We start from the raw sequence: 20,208 nt of genomic DNA on the forward strand, positions 1-20,208 counted from the left end.
GGCAAGATTACTACCCTTCCCGATAACAACTGTTCCTTCAGTTGTCACTGGAAATGTGAATCAAATCTGGCATGGATATCTCTGAACATGTGCTCTTCCAACTGAACCTTTTATTTACAGTCATCTCCTAGGCCCACAGCCTTCCTTATATAACATTTCCTGCAAGTATGTGTGGGTTTCACAAAGAATCTTGCAATAGGAAGGATTGCACCACTAAGTGGCACAGACATTCCTGCTTAGATTTGGTAGGGCATGCTTATTTGTAATATAACTCAGGAATTGACTTCCTAATTGGTAACTGGTTCAACCTTCCTAAACCTCTCCACTTCTCAGCCTCTCTGTTCTCTGCTGCTGCCGCCGCCTACCTTTCACTTGGCATTCTCAGTGTCTTTGATTATTTTGACTTCTGTTGGCATGTTTCATGTTTTCAGACCCTTTTGGATTTTCATTAGTCCTTTTCCATAACTTGAATGATTTTTCAAACATAAGGTATGAGTGATCAAATGCTTTTACTTTTACCTTACACTTTTGTTGATGCTGCTGTCTATAGTTAGAATGTTTTCACCATATATGGGAGACAATCTATGGTCAGAAATCATGTATAAAATGTCTGGTCAGAACGAGTCCTTCCATGAATGAAAAGGGCCTTTGATGAAGCAGCCATTCCTTCCAACAGAAAGAAGGTAGGGGTGTGAGTAATTTCTACTGATCACTGTTCTAGAGGGCACCCCATCCCTCCACAATAGATTTTATGGGAGGACACGGGGTTCGATAGAGGGGAGATCGGTGAACCTTGTTGTGGCGCTCGCACAGAGCCCCCGGTCGTTCCATGGAGTATTGACCCTACACCACCACGGCTTATCTCTTCCACTGCCACCAACCAGGTTTCCCCGGTAATATATTCAGACTCAGTCAGGTTGTAATGTATTAACAAAGATTCCAGTTTATTGTGAACGCAAACAAGTTTTAAATACTTTGAAACACTGTACTCCGATTCACTGTCTCCCCTCTGTCTCTAACTCACTCTGACTCCTATGCCTCCCACCCACAAGAAACCAACTAAACTCACTGCCAAAACCCCTGTGTTGAGCCTTAAACACAGTTAGGCTCCACCCCCAGGCTTTCTTATTGGTCAGCCTATTAACACTTTCGCTCTCTCTGCCAGTACGACATCTCTGTAATGAGTGGGCAAACGCTTCTTCCCCTTCTGTTAGACAGTGACAGGAATATCCTTCTTGGAGTAGAACTTTGGCCACATGCTCTTGAGAACCGATCCTAAGTCTGGAGATAAGGGGGAAGAAAGATTATCACCCATCTAGGACATTGTAGGGAATTTGCAGCCAAATCCTAAGAGCATGGGCTTTTTCCTAAGAAAAAGGAGGGTGCAAGTACGTTGCTTTGCTTTGCTTTATATTTCATTTTATTATTTAAACAATTTATACCCTACCCTAAAAAAATGTCCAGGGCACCTCAGAGCATTTAAAGTAACCTTACAAATTCAATTTAAAACAGCATAAAAGAGAAAGGTAAAAAAAAAAAAGTGAATTCCATAAAATAGTAGCAAAACAACGCCAGCAAAATTAGCAGAATTAGCATAGTAGATTTAAATCAGGCTGTGTGTGTGTGTGTGTGTGTGTGTGTACAGTGGTACCTCTGGTTACGAACAATTCTGGTTATGAATGCTTCAGGTTACGAGCTCTGCTAACCTGGAAGTAGTTGCTCCTGGTTGCAAACTTTGCCCCAGGATGCGAATGGAAATCGTGTGCCAGAGGAGCTCAAGCAGCGGGAGGCCCCATTAGCGAAAGCGCGCCTCAGGGTAAGAATGGTTTCAGCTTAAGAACAGACCTCTGGAATGAATTAAGTTGGTAACCAGAGGTACCACTGTAGTTAGTTACAGCATTATATATGCATTATACAGCACATTTCTGAATGATCAGATCAGATCATAGATCATATATTATACTACATTATTATATTAATCACCATTCAGTGCTTCTGTGTTAACCTTGAGTCCTGGTTTTCTGGGTCTGGTGTATATTTCTTTATCAAAGCACCAACCCAATAGTGAGTTAATACATATTATAGATGATTGGCTTACTCAAGTACACTACGAAGAAATTTAGTTAATAACAGCCCCCCCCCCATATCTCCTATGTTTCTAATGTCTCCTATATCTGTTTCTGACTTTTATTCTTTCTCCAGTTCCTTTTCTGCTTCTTTCTTTTGCCCCCCCACCCCGCATTTGTAGTGGGAGGCTGCAGGCTTCTTTGATTAGTCTGCCTGACGAACCACGAGCTAAGATGGATGAGTTCTCCAAACCAATCGAAGTCAGATTACATTGACAGTAAACAGAAAAAAAGGAAAACTGTGCCCCTCCAAAAAGCGGAGTGTGGGAGGAAAGGGTGAAGCGAGGGACATAAAGCAAGCTGGTCTAACTCCAGTAAGATCCTGTCTCTGTCCCACCGGTTGCAACTGATACCTGCTGAAGCCCCTGTGATATATTCAGATCCTAAGAGGAGCAAATCTTTGATTTCAATGACGCATTGCCAAGTAAAGCACTTAGAGGTTCTGCGTGCCTATAATACCCGATCACCCTGTTGTTCATTTTAAAGAAAGGTCTGATAAAATTCTTGAGTGTTGCGCTGTGTTCATATAGCGGGAGATCTTTAGAAGACTTAAGTGCTCCTAATACACGGTTCTTCAACTACTTAAAAGTGGTGACCACAACCTCCTGTAGCCATATTTTCAGGAGGCTTCAGCTTGCTAACCTATTCCTGCAGCAGATAGCATTATAATTTCCAGAAACCAGTGTTGGTAATTCTGATTCAGTGAGACCTACATCTGAGCCAAAGTACATAAGATTGTGCTATAAGGCTGTGTATTCCGGAAGACCCACTAAAGTTACTAGGTATTACTTTTGCAATACGCTTTATATCCCAAGGAGGGTGGGAGGGAATGTTCTCCACCCTCGTGTCTTTTTTTCTTTTCTTTTTTGGTGCCAGACATATTTCATTGAAGGTGTCCACCAGACTGGCACTAAAATATTGTCTTAACTGGCCATCTGTCTCGCCTGGTTGAAAAACAGAAAAACAAAAGCATGCCTCATTTATGAAAATAAAAGTTTTTTGGTCTGCTTAGCGTAAAAATTATAATATGGGAATATGGAAAGCAGCTGGGGCTTCTGGAGGAGAATGAAGATGGCAAAGTTCTCTTTTGAAACTTTGGAGGATAGATAGACCCCACCCTGAGCAATTTTGAGGCCGTTAGCACATTATACACATACTTTCATTTGTCATAGCTTGCTCTGTTTTTCTAGCCCATGAATGACTGTATTTTCTGGATAGTTTATATGTACACAAATTGTGTTGTAGAAAAGGGAGCTGATGTGAAATATCAGTCATGATTGTTAAGAAATGAATTCAAGATACTTTTCCTATAGTGCTTTTCCATCTCATTTTTCAGAATTGAGGGTAGCATTTGGTACTGTAACTGGGCAACAAGGTTTTCTCCCCACCCTCTGCAGCTCAGGTCATTCACTTCATGATGCTTCTCTTGCACAGCTTTGAACAAAAAGCCAAAAAGGTGTGCTGTGCTCTGTGGCTCTTCTAGAACATTACATTCTGATGTTGCTTCATTCACTGTTCTTTATAAGCAAATAAGCAATTGTAGAACTTCTACGTACACTATATTTTGCATAATTCACACCTCCCAAAACAACATGTGAACTGAAACATCTCTGTCTTTTGAAATTCACATTTCTATGAATTTTGCATTGTAGTTCTCCAGTTGAATATTGTGTACAAAAAAAATTCATACATTAGGTGTGAAGAAGAAATATGTGTATTCGTGAAAATAACATACAAAAATTGCATTGTATTAGGGAGAATTGTTCTGTAAAGAATGTGTATTTGGCAAAAGTGTGCATTAGGAGCTATTCACACTAAAATGAAAATTCAAACTGACATGAAAATGTGGAAGACACTAAAGTTAAGTTTGGGGGGGGGGGAAATGAGAAACCGAGGAAACCCGAACTTGATAGTCACCTATCACTATTCTGTACATACTTTCTTACACAGTAACAAGGCAATATACAAAAAAGCAAGAATACGATAAAACTGCAATTCAGAATAAAGCAGCATTTATTTTGCATTGCAAAACATCAGGTTAATTTTTGTACATGGAAAATGCTGGTTGCATTTCATATTTAGTATTAGCTTTGAGTTGTATTTCTAAATTTAGAGCAAATGCTCTTTCCTGAAATTAATCCTGTTAAACTGTTTTATATGTAAACCGTGCTGAAATTCTGATCAGTTCATAGCGTTTAAAGGAGGTTGGAGTAGCGGGTAGGGAATGAGATTTTCCTGCTGAGCAAAAGAACCTGTTTTGTCTGCCAAGTTTTAGACTCAAATGCAGACATCTTGGACTTTGAAATGCCAGCCAACTAGGCCACCAAGTAACCTGTGATAAACTTTGACTGAGTACTTTAAAAAATGTGTAGCCAGACTGCTTGCACTTTGTCTATTTTTCCTACCAAGTATGAAATCACTTAAGTATAACCCAGACAACAGTTTTGCTGACGTCTCTCTTTCCCTCGTCTAGCAGCTATGCTTTTAGACCCCAGCACCCTTAATATAGTTGTATAGACATCAGTCAAAACATGGCCAAATAACTGATTTACTTCTAAATTTTACAAAACTCTTCCTCGGATATTTCAGTATTTGATAGTCATGCCAGATCATTAGTAATATTGGATTACTGAGAGGAGGATTTATCGACATAGGATCTCTTCCTCACATGTAAACATTTTTTAAAAACTGCACAATGTTAGACACAAACACCATTCTAATTTTTTAAAAAACAAAGGCCTCAGACCTTAAGTCAGCCAATCTCTGTACACAGCCTTAGCCCATGTAGCCTTCCTTTCTCCTCAGCCCACCCAACTGGTACATGTGCAAATCCAAGCTAAACCAGAGTTGGGGGGGAAAGATGCTGAACAAATATTGCACCTGATAATTCACTCTTATTTGCAAGTTAAGTATCATGAAAGGTAGTGTCACATATTTTCAAAGACTGTGCTTACGACTGAAGTACAATAAATAATTTGTACACAAACTGTCTAAAGGCGTTTATCCAATCTCAGACTTGATTACCATTGGTTGTTAATCTGTGGTGTGTAGTACCAAGTAGATACATTGTCAGCTGTTATCCCATTGGTTTTTATGAATTAGTTAACTGATTGCAGGAAACAGAAGCTGCTTCTAGTGGTACTGGTAATGGAGTTCTTGCTTATATAGCAGTTGTCCAAAGTCTGCAGTCTCTCTCTCAGTTGATATTTGTGCATTGTCTAGATAAAAAGGAATTCTATAAACTAAGTCTTCACTATCCAACCAGGTCAGTTTCAAGGTAATGGTGTACTGCATCTGTTTCGGGAAGCTTTTAATGTTTGATGTATTATAGTATTTTAATATTCTTTTGGAAGCCACCCAGAGTGGCTGGGGAGGCCCAGCCAGATGGGCGGGGTATAAATAATAAATTATTATTATTATTATTATTATTATTATTATTATTATTATTATTATTATTATTATTATTATCTGGTGCTATTGGTTGGATGTTGCACAACACAGCATCTAAGGTGCGCTAAAAGTAAGTTGGAAAAATGCAATTAAAAACAACATTTCTATTTAGCACATGCTACTTGTATGCTGAATAATCCAGAATCAAACTGTTTCCTTGAGGAAGCACCTAGTGATTGCAAAAGCTTTCAGATCTTCTTTCGGTTGTTGTCTGCGCTATTTCAGATGCTGCTTTTGAGCTTCCTCAATCCACATTTTGAGGGACGCAGTCTAAGCCATTGAATATATACTGACACATGTCACAGCATTCAGTTGGGATTATTTCCATCTTAATGTGCATAGGATTGTGCCCTTTATCTGGGATAATGCCTGTTGTCTGCAATCTAGCTGTGATACAGATTAGTAGGATTAATTGCCAATATAATGCAAAATATAGAAGAATAATAATATAGAGGGGAATCTTGCAATAGGAGCTGTATGGGTCAGTGAGTCATAATGTTTATTACTCTTGTATTAATAGTCATATTTCCAAAACCAGTCTGAATGTACAAACATGGGAGAAGTTTCAAGGGTGTATCTGTTGGAACAGTTACAATGTGGCTTTCTCAGCAAGAGAAACTATTGATCTGTACCAGCCCAGTGGTAATGGTGTTGACCTGCAGTCAGTCTGGGTAAGTTATTTGTTACTCATGCAGCAACAGATATTCATTATAAACTATATATGCTGTTAGTTTGCTCTGTTTATACAACCATTTAGTGGTCATTTATTAAAAAGTAAAAATTATGTATAGTTATTGCATGTACAATTTGGCAGGGAAGTGATCCTGGCAGAAATTTAGCCAAAGAAACCACACTAACACCAGTCATATTCCATGTTGTGATAGAAACAAATTCTTCTTCTTTAAATGTTTGGAACTGAAGCTCTTTTATCTTTGCAGATGTCGAGGGACTGTAAAAGCACACAATTTCTTGGCTTCCAGTGTAGAAAAGATGCTGTTAACTGAAGGCTGGAAGGAAGAGTAAGAAATTATCTGCCCTTTCACAGGTATACCCATTCATTGCCATTTCAATATAGTGTTGCAAAGTAACCTTGTTGACAGTTCCTGATAGGATGAAGTGCAGTGAGTTTGAGGACTGAAGTGGGCTGGGTGTGATGTTATTCAGACTGTTTTCTCTCCACATACTTTTCAAGGAAATGTTACAGAGGTAAGTGCCTTAGCCATGGGCACAAAATTATAGGAAGTATGGCAAAATGAAGGGATTATAAATGGTTTTTGGAAGTAGAAATGGAGAGAGCTCATTGGAACTGATCATGAATGGAAGGTGGCAAGTTGTCTAGAGGATCCATAGCTGTTGAGAGTCTTCCTCAGGCCACAGATTAGGGCCACAGGGTAGAGTTGTGTGTGTGTGTGTGTCCATGCACAGCCCTGCTCCATACCTCTGGTCATCTTTGTTTCCCTCCACTGAACCCATCCCAATTTGTTTACATCATTTTCGCATTCCACACCTGAATTTCACACATTCCATATTCATGGAATGGATGCACATCTTGTGAAAGTGTAGGCCAGTTGAGAATTATTGGAAAGAAGTTTGATGCATGATGGATTATTGTATAAGATGCAATCTATTGGTTGTTCTATTGAATTACTGCAAACACTGCAGAACCTCAGGATAGATCGCCTATTGAAGATCTAATTCTAGATGCAGAGATTGTCTTGGCTGTGTACTAGAATTTCCCTAAGGTTCCATCAATCTCTGAATAGCTCAGAAAGGTTTTGAATCTGGCTGAGATAGAAAAATCTTACTTTGGTTATGAAAAGAGAGCCTGACTCCTTATGATGGATGGTTTTGTAGGGAACTTGAATCCATTCATAAATTACTGGACTACTCAGTTCTTTGAAGCAATATGTATATTCAGTTCCATAATAAAAACAAACATTCATTGAGACTTTGATCAAAATGAGATTATTATTTTTTTGAGCTAGCAGTTTAGGTGATGGAAAATAACAAAGAAGAAATGTTGCTAATGCTGTGATTCCCAAGCATATCATGTTTATTCAATCTAACACTTTGTTCTTTTTATAGCATCGCTCTTAGTACTATGCACTACTTTTCTTTAACACCTCTGTCTATTTGAAGCCACTTACTGCATAACACTATTTAGAAGAAGCTGAACATATCTACACGAATTTCCTTAAACAAGCCTCAATAGTTAGTTTAATTATAAGTCATTTAAAAAGTGGTACTTACACAGGGACATTTTGTCTCTGTTGTTGAAACTGCAGATGTGAGCAATAACAAGAAATGGCATGATTCATTATGTGTCAAAGACTTTTCTGTAGCTGAGAATTATTATTATTTTTAATTATTGTGCTCAGGTTCTGCTAGCTAGCTTACCATTGGTGTCTGTGAGAACAGGATGCTGGACTAGATGGGCTATTGGCTTGATCCAGCAGGACTCTTCTTAGGTTCATAAACTGAATGGGTATAGCAATATTTAGATGAGCACTGTAAAAATGTAAAGGACACCTGTATGGTTAAGTCCAGTCAAAGGCGACTATGGGGTTGCGGCGCTCATCTTGCTTTCAGGCCAAGGGGGCCGGCATGTGTCCACAGACAGCTTTCTGGGTAATGTGGCCAGCATGACTAAACCGCTTCTGGCTCAACAGAACACTGTGATGGAAACCAGAACACACAGAAACTCCATTTACCTTCCCACCACAGTGGTACCTATTTATCTACTTGCACTGGCGTGCTTTCGAACTGCTAGGTTGGCAGGAGCTGGGATCATAGCTGTCAACTTTTCCCTTTTTTAAAGGGAAATTCCCTTATTCTGAATAGGATTCCTCTCAAGAAAAGGGAAAAGTTGACAGCTATGGCTGGGCTAGAACACGGGAGCTCTCCCCGTTGAGCAGATTTGAACCGCAACCTTCTGATTGGCAAGCCCAAGAGGCTCTATGTGGTTTAGACTACAGCATCACCCACGTTCCTATGAGCACTGTAAGACCCACATCTCAAGATACACATGCATGACCATTTAGGAGTTCTTATGTGCTCATGTCAGAAACCAGAACTTATGGAATAATGGAAGCAGAAAAATTGGTCTCTGACCCAAGGAATCTAAATTTTAACTGTGGGGGAAACAAACAGAGGGAGTGAAAAAGCCAGAGTAATGAGTGATGAATGTGAGCAAACATAGTGTGGTGTGGTAGTTATAGTTATAGTTATAGTTATAGTTATAGTTATAGTTATAGTTATAGTTATAGTTATAGTTATAGTTATAGTTATAGTTATAGTTATAGTTATAGTTATAGTTATAGTTATAGTTATAGTTAGGGACTAAGATTCTGGGAGTCTGGGGTTCAGATCCCCAATCAGTCAGGAAGCTCACTGGGTGACCTTTCAATCACTGTCTCTCAGCCTAACCCACCTAACAGAGTTGTTGTGAGGAGAAAATGGATGGGGTGGACGGACCATGTGTGCCAGCTTGAGCTCCTTGGAGGAAGAATGGAATGTTGTTGTTGTTGTTGTTGTTGTTGTTGTTGTTGTTGTTGTTGTTGTTCTTCTTCTTCTTCTTCTTCTTCTTCTTCTTCTTCTTCTTCTTCTTCTTCTTCTTCCTCCTCCTCTTCCTCTTCCTCTTCCTCTTCCTCTTCCTCTTCCTCTTCTTCTCCTTTCTTTCCATGTATCTCATTTGGGTTGGGAATATGGACTAATGAGGTTTAATGGAATGAGAGAGAGGCAGTAAAATGTATGAATTCTGGAAGTAATTTAGAGGCGTATTTATTTGATTTTTATATCCTTGGTGGCTTTGAGAACTGCATGAACTGGGTAAAGTAATAGAAAAATAGGTAGTCAGGCATCACATGTCTTCTTTGAGCTTTCTCTGTATTTACGTCTACTGTCTACGTCTACTGTCTGTAGTCTCAGAAGGAAGAATATTATGCTTTTGTTTATGGCAAACTGTAAAGGCAGGGATGGCTGTTTCAGTACATACACTCCTGTTTCCCAAACAAAAGAGAGAGAGATTAATTCTCAGCAGTTTCAGCTGCCTGGCACGTCCAAGCCAGTCAGAGTATCACTTCAAAACAGCAAGTTCCAGTATGTACGCTAAAGAAGACAATTCATTCCTAAGGTATTTTGAGCTGGTTGATCTTTTCCAGCGGGGGAGGGGGGACTTATAAAATAGAGAGCACATTACACACCATCACATTCTCAATTTTGGGATTCATTAATTTTGTTCAGTAAAACATTCCCATCTAACAGGATACCTCAAATTATCTGTGATACCCAGTGTCTGGCATGTCCAACATAAAAGACTTTCCATTTGTCATATAGTGCTTGTTCAGTTTGATGGGATAGTGCCCCAGTAATGCATCTTGCCGATTCAGCTGCAAATCTTTGCGCCAGGTCTGTGGTAAAGGGCATTTTCTGTGGTTTTGCTGCACAAGTGACGTCACAGATATTCTTAATTAAAAAGGACAGTAAGCAGAATATAAGAATTTTATAGCAATGTTTCTTTAAAGTTAATTTCGCTTCACAACCATACCTAATACAACAAATTCTACCTGTGCAAAGGCAACAGAGAAGGACGGGCGTGTTTGCATCTTGGGTCCTGAAACAGCAAACTAATAGTATATACAGACACTAGTAAGAATGGCCAATTTTGGTTTTTCTTACTTTCCCCTTTTCCCTGCCTTCAGTCTGCCAAATTTCTGCAAATTTCTGCCAAAAAGTCTGCAAATTTTTAAAATTGAAAAATCCTCGTGAAAATTCATCAGCACATTTTTTCCAAGTGATTACCTGTAAAATAATGTATTTTATATGCTATTATCACAAATATATGCATTTTTATGCACACTTTACCATAATGCACACATCTTGGTACACAGTATTTGTTTGGAGGACTGCATCACAACATTTGGAGAAGTGCAAATTTCAAAGAATAGTTGTGTTTTGGTTCACATACCGATTCAGAAAATGAGAATTAGGTAGGTTTGTATTCGAATCTGAACCAAACCAGATTTGTCTCCCATCCCTGGATACAAGTGTTATCAATCTGTCCTTCCTTCTTTGTTGTTTGTCCTGGCTGCTTTTGCAAACTGCTTCATTTTTTGTTGAGTGCTCTTTCACCAAATTCCCTCCTCACAAGTTTTTACTTGTACACGTCTGCCCAGGGGTGGGAGGAGGGTACTCTGCTCGTATGCTAACTGGGGATTAGGAAATGGCTTGCTTGATGATGGTAGACCCAGTTGACATTATATCCAGCTCTCACTTTGAACTGGGTTCAACTGGAAATGAGCTAACCCCCTGCCTCTGTCACTCACTCCCCCAGCCATCTCCAGAGATGAGGGGTGGGAGACCTTACAGAGAGAGAATTCTTATACCAGGACTTTTAAGTAATACTTTTAAAAAATACTGGCTCAGATCAGTTTTGATACTCTGCCAAGAAGACATTCCCAAATAATATTCTTTCTGCTTCTGAAGAATATGAGTACCAGAGCGCTGAGAGTGGGGCTATTTGAATTTCTCAGTAGCTGGCGGATACAGGGAGATGAATAGGTGCAGCACACTGACAAATCCAATTCTGCCAGAAAGAAACAGCTTCACTTTAAAAACAGCTTTGCTCAATATCTCGAAGATGTGTACAGAAAGCAGCCGTGTAGCATTTATGCAAACAATATGCAGCATGGAGCAACTTGCCTACCCCGTCTTGGATACCCCCACCCCCTTGTTACGGGGTGAGCAATATTTTGTACTGATGCATAAGCTCATCTCATTTTTTAAAAAATAATTGGATAAACAATTGTAATAGTTTATTATTTATACGCTGCCCCACCTGGCTCATAATAAAGCATTAAAAAATGTTGAACATTATAAACTTCCCTAAATAGGTCTGCCTTCAGATGTCTTCTAAAAGTTGTGTAGTTCTTTATCTCTGTGACATCTGATGGGAGGGCATTCCACAGGGTGGGTGCCACTACTGAGAAGGCCCTCTGCCTGGTTCCCTGTAACCTCACTTCTCGCAGTGAGGGAACCACCAGAAGACCCTTGTAACTGGATCTCAGTGTCTGGGCTGAATGATGGGGGCAGACATGCTCCTTCAGGTATACAGGGCCGAAGCCATTTAGGGCTTTAAAGGTCAGCGATGACACTTTGAATTGTGCTTGGAAATGTACTGGGAAGCCAGTATAGATCCTTTATATGGTCCTAATATGGTCCCAGTGGCCAATTATGAACATTACTTGAGGACATCCCATATATATAAATAAAGTGCCCCCTTTTTCCACACCTTTCTCAAACATGCATGTGTTTTTGCATGGTTTAGTGTGTGTGTACATGTGTGTGAATAGAAATGGTGATGAATGTTTTGAGTTGGCATTCAGTCATTCATTATATGTGTGTTCTGCTCTTTCTGTAATGTTCAGGTTGTGATAGTAACCCACCAGCACATAGTGCACTTCATGGTAGAATAGGTCTTTTAAATCCAGGACTTCCTGATCTATGACAAACACAGTGCTGTACCATATGGCATGGGTAGGGAACTTGTGACCCTCCAGATATTGATGGACTACAATTCCCATCATCCCTGATTATTGGTTCTGCTGGCTGGCTGGGACTGATGGGAGTTGAAGTCCAGCAACACCTGGAGGGTCACAGGTTCTCCATCACTGCCATATTGGTTTGCAATATTTCAACAGAGACGGAGAACCAGTAGATACACTTTCACCCCATGCGTCAGGCACCAATATACAAAAAATCAGCCCATTTCACAACAACTGATATTCAGTCCACAAAAGAAAGTGTGCAACAATTTAAATTCAGTCTGGGTTGAAAAATAAAAATGTGGTTGGCCACATTCAATCCTGGGATCTGTTGCGTATGTAAAAGAACAGCAGTGGAGGGAGCAGAACAAGTATGTGTGTGGGTGGAGAACTGTGGTAGTGGGTGGGTGATACCAAAAGCGAGTTCCTTGTTCTTGCTTGCTTTTATCAGAATGCTTTTCCTTTCAACCCGGACTGAATCAAAGCATCCATGCGAATGGGCCAGGTTCACAGAGAGCACCCCTCCGCACAGCTGAGAAATACATTAGCAGGAACATTGCCGGTAGATTATGACAACAGAGAGGTGGCAACTAGAATCTGCAGCACCTTCTCTCTCAACTCAGGGCTTTCATGTCCTTGCAATCATCAGGTTTTGCTTAAAAAGCACTCCCAGCATCTCTGAGCTGGGGTGACATCACCACAGTGGTATTTTGGGCTTTTGCCAAGTTACTTCTAGGCTTCCACTTTCAGGGTTTCCAGCTGTCGAAATCAGCAACAGTCTCTTTGTATACACAAAACCACAGAACTGTAGAGCTGCAGAGCCCTTTGTCGAATGCTTGCCTGTGTCTGCATTTCATTTTGCCTCAGGTCTTCCTGCCCTTTCTGGAACTTGCCTTTCTGTCCCCATCTCCTGTGCAGCACAGCCTGCCATTCCTGCTGCAGCAGACCCTTATCTCCAGTCACGGCAAAGTTCTCTCACTCTCCTGCCCAGGCCCTTGCAGCATGAACTCCGGTTGCCCCTGTTTACCAGCTGGATCATCCCTACTTTTTGCATGCATGGTGGGCTTCCCTGGATCATTGCCCCTATTTATTTATTTTGCCTTGTTAAGGTTTTAGCACAAACATGTAAATGCAGGCACATGAATGTTCAAGGCGCAACATAGGGCAAAGACTGCCATTTCACATGATGCTGAGGCTCATTATGAAAAGCTTGGTGGTTTATGATCTTTGGGCATCTCTTTAACTGAAAGAACACACACTTTAGGTTTCTTTACAAAAACAACATGTAGAGAGGAAACGAGAGACAGGGCATTTTCAGTTGTGGCCACCCAACTGTAAGGTTACTCTCCCCAAACATGGCATCTTCTTTGGTGTCAATCAGCACACAACAAACATGTTATTTTCCCAGGCTTTTAATACCCGCCGTAGCTTTAAGCTGTTTTTACTCTGTGCCTTGAATAGTTATGCTACATTTACTGTTTTTATTGGGATATTTTTAAAATTTGTATTTCAAATTGCTTTATTTCTTCTTTTGAGCTCTGAGAACTTTGTTGAGGTGAAACCTAGGAATACTGGCTTGGATTCAGACTTCACTTCCATCACCAGAAGTGGAAGAGGAGGAGATTTTTGCCAATTCTCTCTTGTGCCCTTCAAAAGTCTGCTCCTGAGGCTTAGGGGACATCTCTCTGGAACAGTTGGGTGGGAGGAGGCACTGGCAGTTGTAGAAGGAAGAGGAAAGTTGGCAAAGCTGCCTCCTTCAGATTGGTGGGATCCTCCACTAGACCAAAAGCCTTCAGTGGATGGAAAGAAACCTTCTGTTCATAGAGGGTGAAGAATGGACAAAAGCCATTTAAAAAATAAATACCTGTGAGTCGAATAAATGTCGTCTTATAGTGTCCAACATGCTATTGCAGATTAACCGAATATAGCATTCAGCAAAACTAGAGCCTCCAGCAGCAAGGAATGGAGGGATGGCATGGGGCTCAGTCAGTGGGAAAGGGGGTGTTACAATAAAGTACCTTTTGTTATTTGGAGGGGTATAGAACTGGATGGTGCATTAAGTTTTTAGATATGCTGTAAGCCACCCAGCCAGATGGGCAGGGCATAAATACTAATAATAATTTAAAGTTTTGAAATACATTCAACAGGATCATCCATTTAGTATTTCTCTCCTGATTAAATTATATGGTCAGGATTCTCTTCTTTTGTTTAAACAGTATTGTTATCTGGTAGTATCTGCAGCACAATGAGTTTAGAATAATAATAAAAAGTCTCTCTTTTCAACTAGTATATACTAACTGGTCTTCAGTTGGTGGGTTGGGAATTGTCAGTGGGTTGTCACAGCCTGATCCAAGGCATAGCTGAAAATGTTTCCCTTTTTTAAGGGAAATTCCCTTATTCTGAATAGGATTCCTCACAAGAAAAGGGAAAAGTTGACAGCTATGATCCAAGGTGAGTCACATCAGGAGGATAGTTAAAGAATGGTTCCCCAAATGCATGTTTGGGTCAAAAGTGGGTTCTGGGTCTGAAAAGGTTGATGAATTTGGATGCCGCTAACTCAGAGATAGAAAGAAGACATAGTACGTACCAGAGAGGAATGGCAAACTAAGCTGTTGGACTATACTGAAATGCCAAAACTGACTGGAAAGCTCAAGGACCAAGAAGACAAGAAATTCAAGAAAGAATGGGAAAAGTTTATAATTTATTTAGGAGAACTCTGTAAGCAGATGAAAACATTAGCAGGATTTTAATCTCACTTGTAATGTAACAGATATTACGGACAACATGGACAGATAAGAAATATAGATTACTAAATAAAATGCAGTTGAAAATGTTGATAATAGGACCCGTAGAGGGGATGGGGGAAGTCTTGAGATTCAGAGTAATCTCTTTAGATGGATGTGTATTTGGTATGGTTATAAATTTATATTTGTAAAATCAAATAGAAATGATTTCAAAAAGAGAGAGAGAAAGTTGATGAAATCTTCACTAACAACAATAATTACTAACAACATCAAAAGGCACAATATACCACAGAATTTGACCTGGTCTCTGTAATCTATTCAGCTGGAGGTAACATTATATTTGATTAAACAAAGCTGCTGGGGGCTCATTGCTTTCAATAAGAAAACAAGAGTGTTTGCTTCCAGTGGGGCCACATTAGCATTGTTTTAAAATGATTATACTAACTAATACAATAAGGCAAACTCAAAATACAACCGCAGGGCCTTGATGAGAATGTAGATTGACTTGTTCTACTTGGTGGAAAACCCTCTGACCCAAAACACACCACTCCATCTGTCAACGTCTAGGCAGCAACAGCAGGGCAGAAAAATGAATGAGATGGCTTCAGAGGAGTAACTTTCTGAAACACATTTGCTCACTTAACATTTAATCTGTGCCCTGCACTGAAATATTGTTCTCTGCTATATAGCATGGGTAGGTCATTCCCAGAATTAAAAATGACTTGATAGAACAAGAATGAAAATAGCCACACTTTTTTTTTTAAAAAAGCACCACTTTCTTCAAACACTCTGAGTGAAAGAAGCAGTATTTATTTAAGTCAGCCTCCATGCATAGCAATAAATGAACACAAATTTGAGATCAGAAGCAACCTCATCTAGAAATCAATGGTAAACTTTTCAGTGTCCCAGGGCACTGATGCTGACCTTAAAGGGCTCCTTCAGATGATCTGTTTATTGAGCATTCATCCTGATTCACTTGCACAAAGCTTACATGTTTTTTAGATTATGCCTGGTCTTTACTGAACATTCATTTGAATTCATTTACAGGGCAGTTGCATGGCAATCAGCATTCATCCTGATTTGCTAATGGGGCATTTAAACATTTTCCCATTGTTCATTCAACACTTTAAAATGCATTTCCCCATCACTTTCCAAACCGCGAAGAGTTCATGGTTTTTGCATTTGTTTAATGTGGATTTGCCAAGTGCTTTGTTGTTGTTGTTTAGTCATTTAGCCGTGTCCGACTCTTCGTGACCCCATGGACCAGAGCACGCCAGGCACTCCTGTCTTCCACTGCCTCCTGCAGTTTGGTCAAACTCATGTTCGTAGCTTCAACAACACTGTCCAGCCATCTCGTCCTCTGTCGTCCCCTTCTCCTTGTGCCCTCAATCTTTCCCAACACCAGGGTCTTTTCCAGGGAGTCTTCTCTTCTCATGAGGTGGCCAAAGTATTGGAGCCTCAGCTTCAGGATCTGTCCTTCCAGTAAGCACTCAGGGCTGATTTCCTTAAGAATGGATAGGTTTGATCTTCTTGCTTTAATCCATGTTAAATCAGAAAACCTAAAATTCCACAATGTGCTTGACTTCCTCCTGAAAAATAATGACCGCCTGGAGGCACCCATGGTCAGCATACTACAATTTTCTTACTTTACTTTACTTTTTTTACTTTAAAGTGAGCCTTCACCACCAAATTGCTGAACTACAGTGTATCAGCAAATTTGATTCTCCTCAATTTGGACTTAATCAGAACTGTGAGTTTCTTGCACACTATGCATGTTCAATGGCATAGGCATAGCTATGACTGCAGTTGAGAATGCATCACTCAGTTCTCATCATGTATTGATCTGGATTCTGCATAGAAATGTCACAAGCCTACTCCTAGCCCTTTCAGTTTTGGGCTCTTGGATATGCTAGCTATAGCCACCTAAATCTATGTGTGCGTATGAAGCATAAGACTCTTTTTTTGTATGTGACATAATAGACTATGAGCCATAAAGGTCCGTGCCACAACCAGTTGTAAGATTCCACAGAACTCTTCCTTTTGCATTTGCTCTGGAATGTATGCCTACAATAGCTCACCAATATGTCAGGACATTTTTTAACAACATAGGCAGCCTTTAATTAAACTACTTTGCTTTCCATTGGCCTTTTTGACCTTTTAATGATGGTGTTTGGTTTCCTTGTTTATCTGACATGCTGTTATCATGCTCTTTACATTCCAGGCGTGGTATCTTTCCCATGCATGTGCGTAAAAATCCTCAGATCACAAATCAGTAAACAAAGTAAAACCCTCGAGAAATATCATGTTCTGAAGATACCCTCCTGGAGGAAGTGAGTGACGGGAAAGAAAATGTGGGAGAATAATGACTTCAGAATTCATTTGCTACACATTAGTATGGTAACGTTTCTCAGGTCACTTTCTATGAAAAGCCACCTCTCCTACAAATGAAATACGCAACGTTTTATACAAATCTGGAGTTTTGCAAAAGACCTGGGTCTGCTGGTTTTATTGTTATGCTTCTCAAAAATGGTTGTGTTTGCCTCGTGCTTTGCCAACATTCATAGGCCTTTCTAAGGCACACTCCTGTGTGCATGAATTGGGGTTTAAGCCCTGTTGAACACAGTGGAACTTGCTTCTGAGTCCCTGTGAATGGGACCAGACTGCATGTATGACAGAAGTTGATCCTGAAAGACGTACACCATATAATGCACCCAGGTTGTAGGCATCCTTCCCTGTGGAAATCCAGCTGTTCATGTTGGTACTATTCAGGCAACAACTTGGACGATACTTGCTAGTTTGGACCTTTAGTACATTGGTGGAGTAGACCTCAATAGCTGTTGGTTGCTTTGTATTATTATTATTAGCTGGCAACTGCAGTGGCAGTTCTGCCAGCATGCCCCCTACCTTCCCCTTGCTCTTCTTCTCCCTTTGTCATTGCCTTCTCTCCCTGCTTGCCCCCCTCTGGTGGCTACTCCAGCAGTTGCAATGGAACAGTAGGTGGTAGCAGCAGTGGTAGGGGAATGAGCCCCTCTCAGTCTCTCTCCCTACTCACTTCTTCTCCGATACATGAAACACAGTTGAAAGTAGTGTGCCAAGGGACCTCTGAGAATTGCAATCTTCCCAAGGTGTTCTAGATCTCCTTGGGAAATTGACTTTCCCACACATTGGATGAGGAAGAAAGATTGAGGAAAAACAGGAGAAACTGAGAGCTGTTGCTACTGGAGAAGGTGGGCATTCTTTTCTGGCTTGGATTCAGATCTGAGCCAGAGAAGAACTCAAGTACATAATGTTTGCATGTTGAGGTCCCCAAGCCACCCCTCAAATAACTCACAACTCACACATAATTTTTGTTTAAGGGCTTTGGCACAATTTTGGCCACAACTTTATTAAAATACGTATCTGTGAGTGGTTGCTTAGGCATTGGTTAAGACTATCTGACCCCCCCCCCACCTAGGGACAGAACTGAGCTCCGCACTCCCTCGGAAGCCAGCAAGGGAAAACAATATTGGGGAACAATGGAGCTGAGTCACAGGCCCTCAGCACTCACCCACATGCTTCCCGGGGCTTGCCGGCCCTAGCCCCATTCTAGGGATTCGGACGAAATCGTGGCAAGCCCCTGGATTCCTTTAACGGAATTCCCTTCCGCAGCAGCATGGGAGGGGCAGGCCCAGCCAATCCTTATCCCTCCTCCAACCAATTTGATAACCAATGCCTAACCGCAACCTTACAAGTTGTGACGATTTGCTACGCAGTAGGCAAAAACCAAATGGCCCAGCCAATTGGCCAGATGGACAAAATTCCTACCAGGCCCCTGCCCCAAGAGCAGATGACCCCATGACAGACATAGCAAGGTCAAAGCAAAACCCTCGAAACTCAGGGTGGGTGGGCGGGTGATCTGGTTCACACAGCGAAAGAGAAAGCACCAAGCTGCGTGCCCGGAATTTAAAAGCTTCGATCCCTCCCACCAAAATTGCAACAAGTAAATTTCCCCGGCAACCCAGCCAACCAATCAATTGCCAGGGGTCAGATTGGCCACCTTGCCTGGCAACAGAGGGGTGACTCAGCGGACCCCACCGCAACACGTGCTCTCATTTCAAGGAGAACACGCTTTGCCTTAATATTGAAAGCTAGTCTAAGAACATCATCAGTGTGGCCCTCATAGCATGACTTTGTGCACTTCGATTGTCATTGTTTAGGAGTGGGATTGAATCACATACTGACAAATTCAGGTTGCACAATTAAAGCTAGCACTCCACCAAAAGAAGTGACAGAAAAATGCAAAACCTCTTAATACATACTGATAGAAACCCTTTGCACAACTGCGTTTCAAAGACAAGCTACTAATGGGTCTGCTGCTGAATATTAGAATGCGGTGTTGTTTCCATGCAAACTTTTCATGCATTCTATATCTGTTTCAAAGCAAAAATGACCATCACTCCCACACAGTAATAACGTTAACATTAATTAATATCACACTTTCAAAACAAACGAAGTAGAAAAGGCCTCCAAACATCTGCTGAAGATATTAACACTGGTCAGTGCTATTGTATTACCTTTGTAGCATTCTGAAGTACAGTATCATGCTTGCAAAAGAATATCTGTGCAACATAATTCTTGCTTCTGATGGCCTGGAGAATACCTCATAGTAGTTCTCAAAACAAACACACTTCTAAGATATCCTGCAGTTGAGAGAATGTCTGAGGGTGGACCTGAGTGATTGTGTGCTTTTGTAGTAGAGATGTGATATCGTCCATTCACATTATATGTATTGCTTTCTATCCAACAAATGGCCCATGACAAATTGAAAGAAGCCATGCACATTTTTTTCCTTTTTTTAAAAAAAAAGACTTAATACTTTGTTTTTAGGGCTGCATTTTTGATAGCCCCCCCCCCAATTGATTGCGAATAAAAACAACAGTATTCCACAAAAAGAAGCCAATTTCAAGAGTTGAATTTGCAGGAAAATGTTACAGAAAGTAGCCTTTATCAAAATTTATTTTCAGTGTTAAAATTTAGCAGTTTATTGAGATTTCACAATACCAAATCAGAATATGCCAAAAGCTTGAGCTCCTGCTTAACCACCAAATCATATTCAGATGGGCATGCAAAATTTTAAAATATATTTCAGTGCAATATCTTTCTTTGATACTGAGAAATTAGAATTTAATTTCGTGTGCAATTTTACATTTAGTGTTTTGATCTGAAGCTCAAACCCAGCATCAGTGTTCAAGTAGCCTGGAAACCATTTCTTTCCTTGAGTGCTAATACAGTGTAACCCACCTTCGGACTACATGGTGAAGGGTGGATTAAAAAGTCTAATAAATAATTATTTGATTATAAAACTTC

The 20,208-nt window shown here is 40.5% G+C and overlaps 1 long non-coding RNA gene across 1 annotated transcript; it reads right to left on the reverse strand.

Moving 5' to 3' along the window:
• Positions 1–792: 792 nt before the first annotated feature.
• Positions 793–19,543, reverse strand: LOC308586315. The gene is made up of 3 exons (XR_014007798.1): positions 19,416–19,543; positions 2,916–3,070; positions 793–1,281 (listed from the first exon to the last, which is right to left on the reverse strand). It is a non-coding gene; the product is annotated as an uncharacterized lncRNA (long non-coding RNA).
• Positions 19,544–20,208: the final 665 nt, after the last annotated feature.

The sequence above is a fragment of the Podarcis bocagei genome (assembly GCF_964188305.1).
Source record: "Podarcis bocagei genome assembly, chromosome: 4".
Lineage (NCBI taxonomy): Eukaryota > Metazoa > Chordata > Lepidosauria > Squamata > Lacertidae > Podarcis > Podarcis bocagei.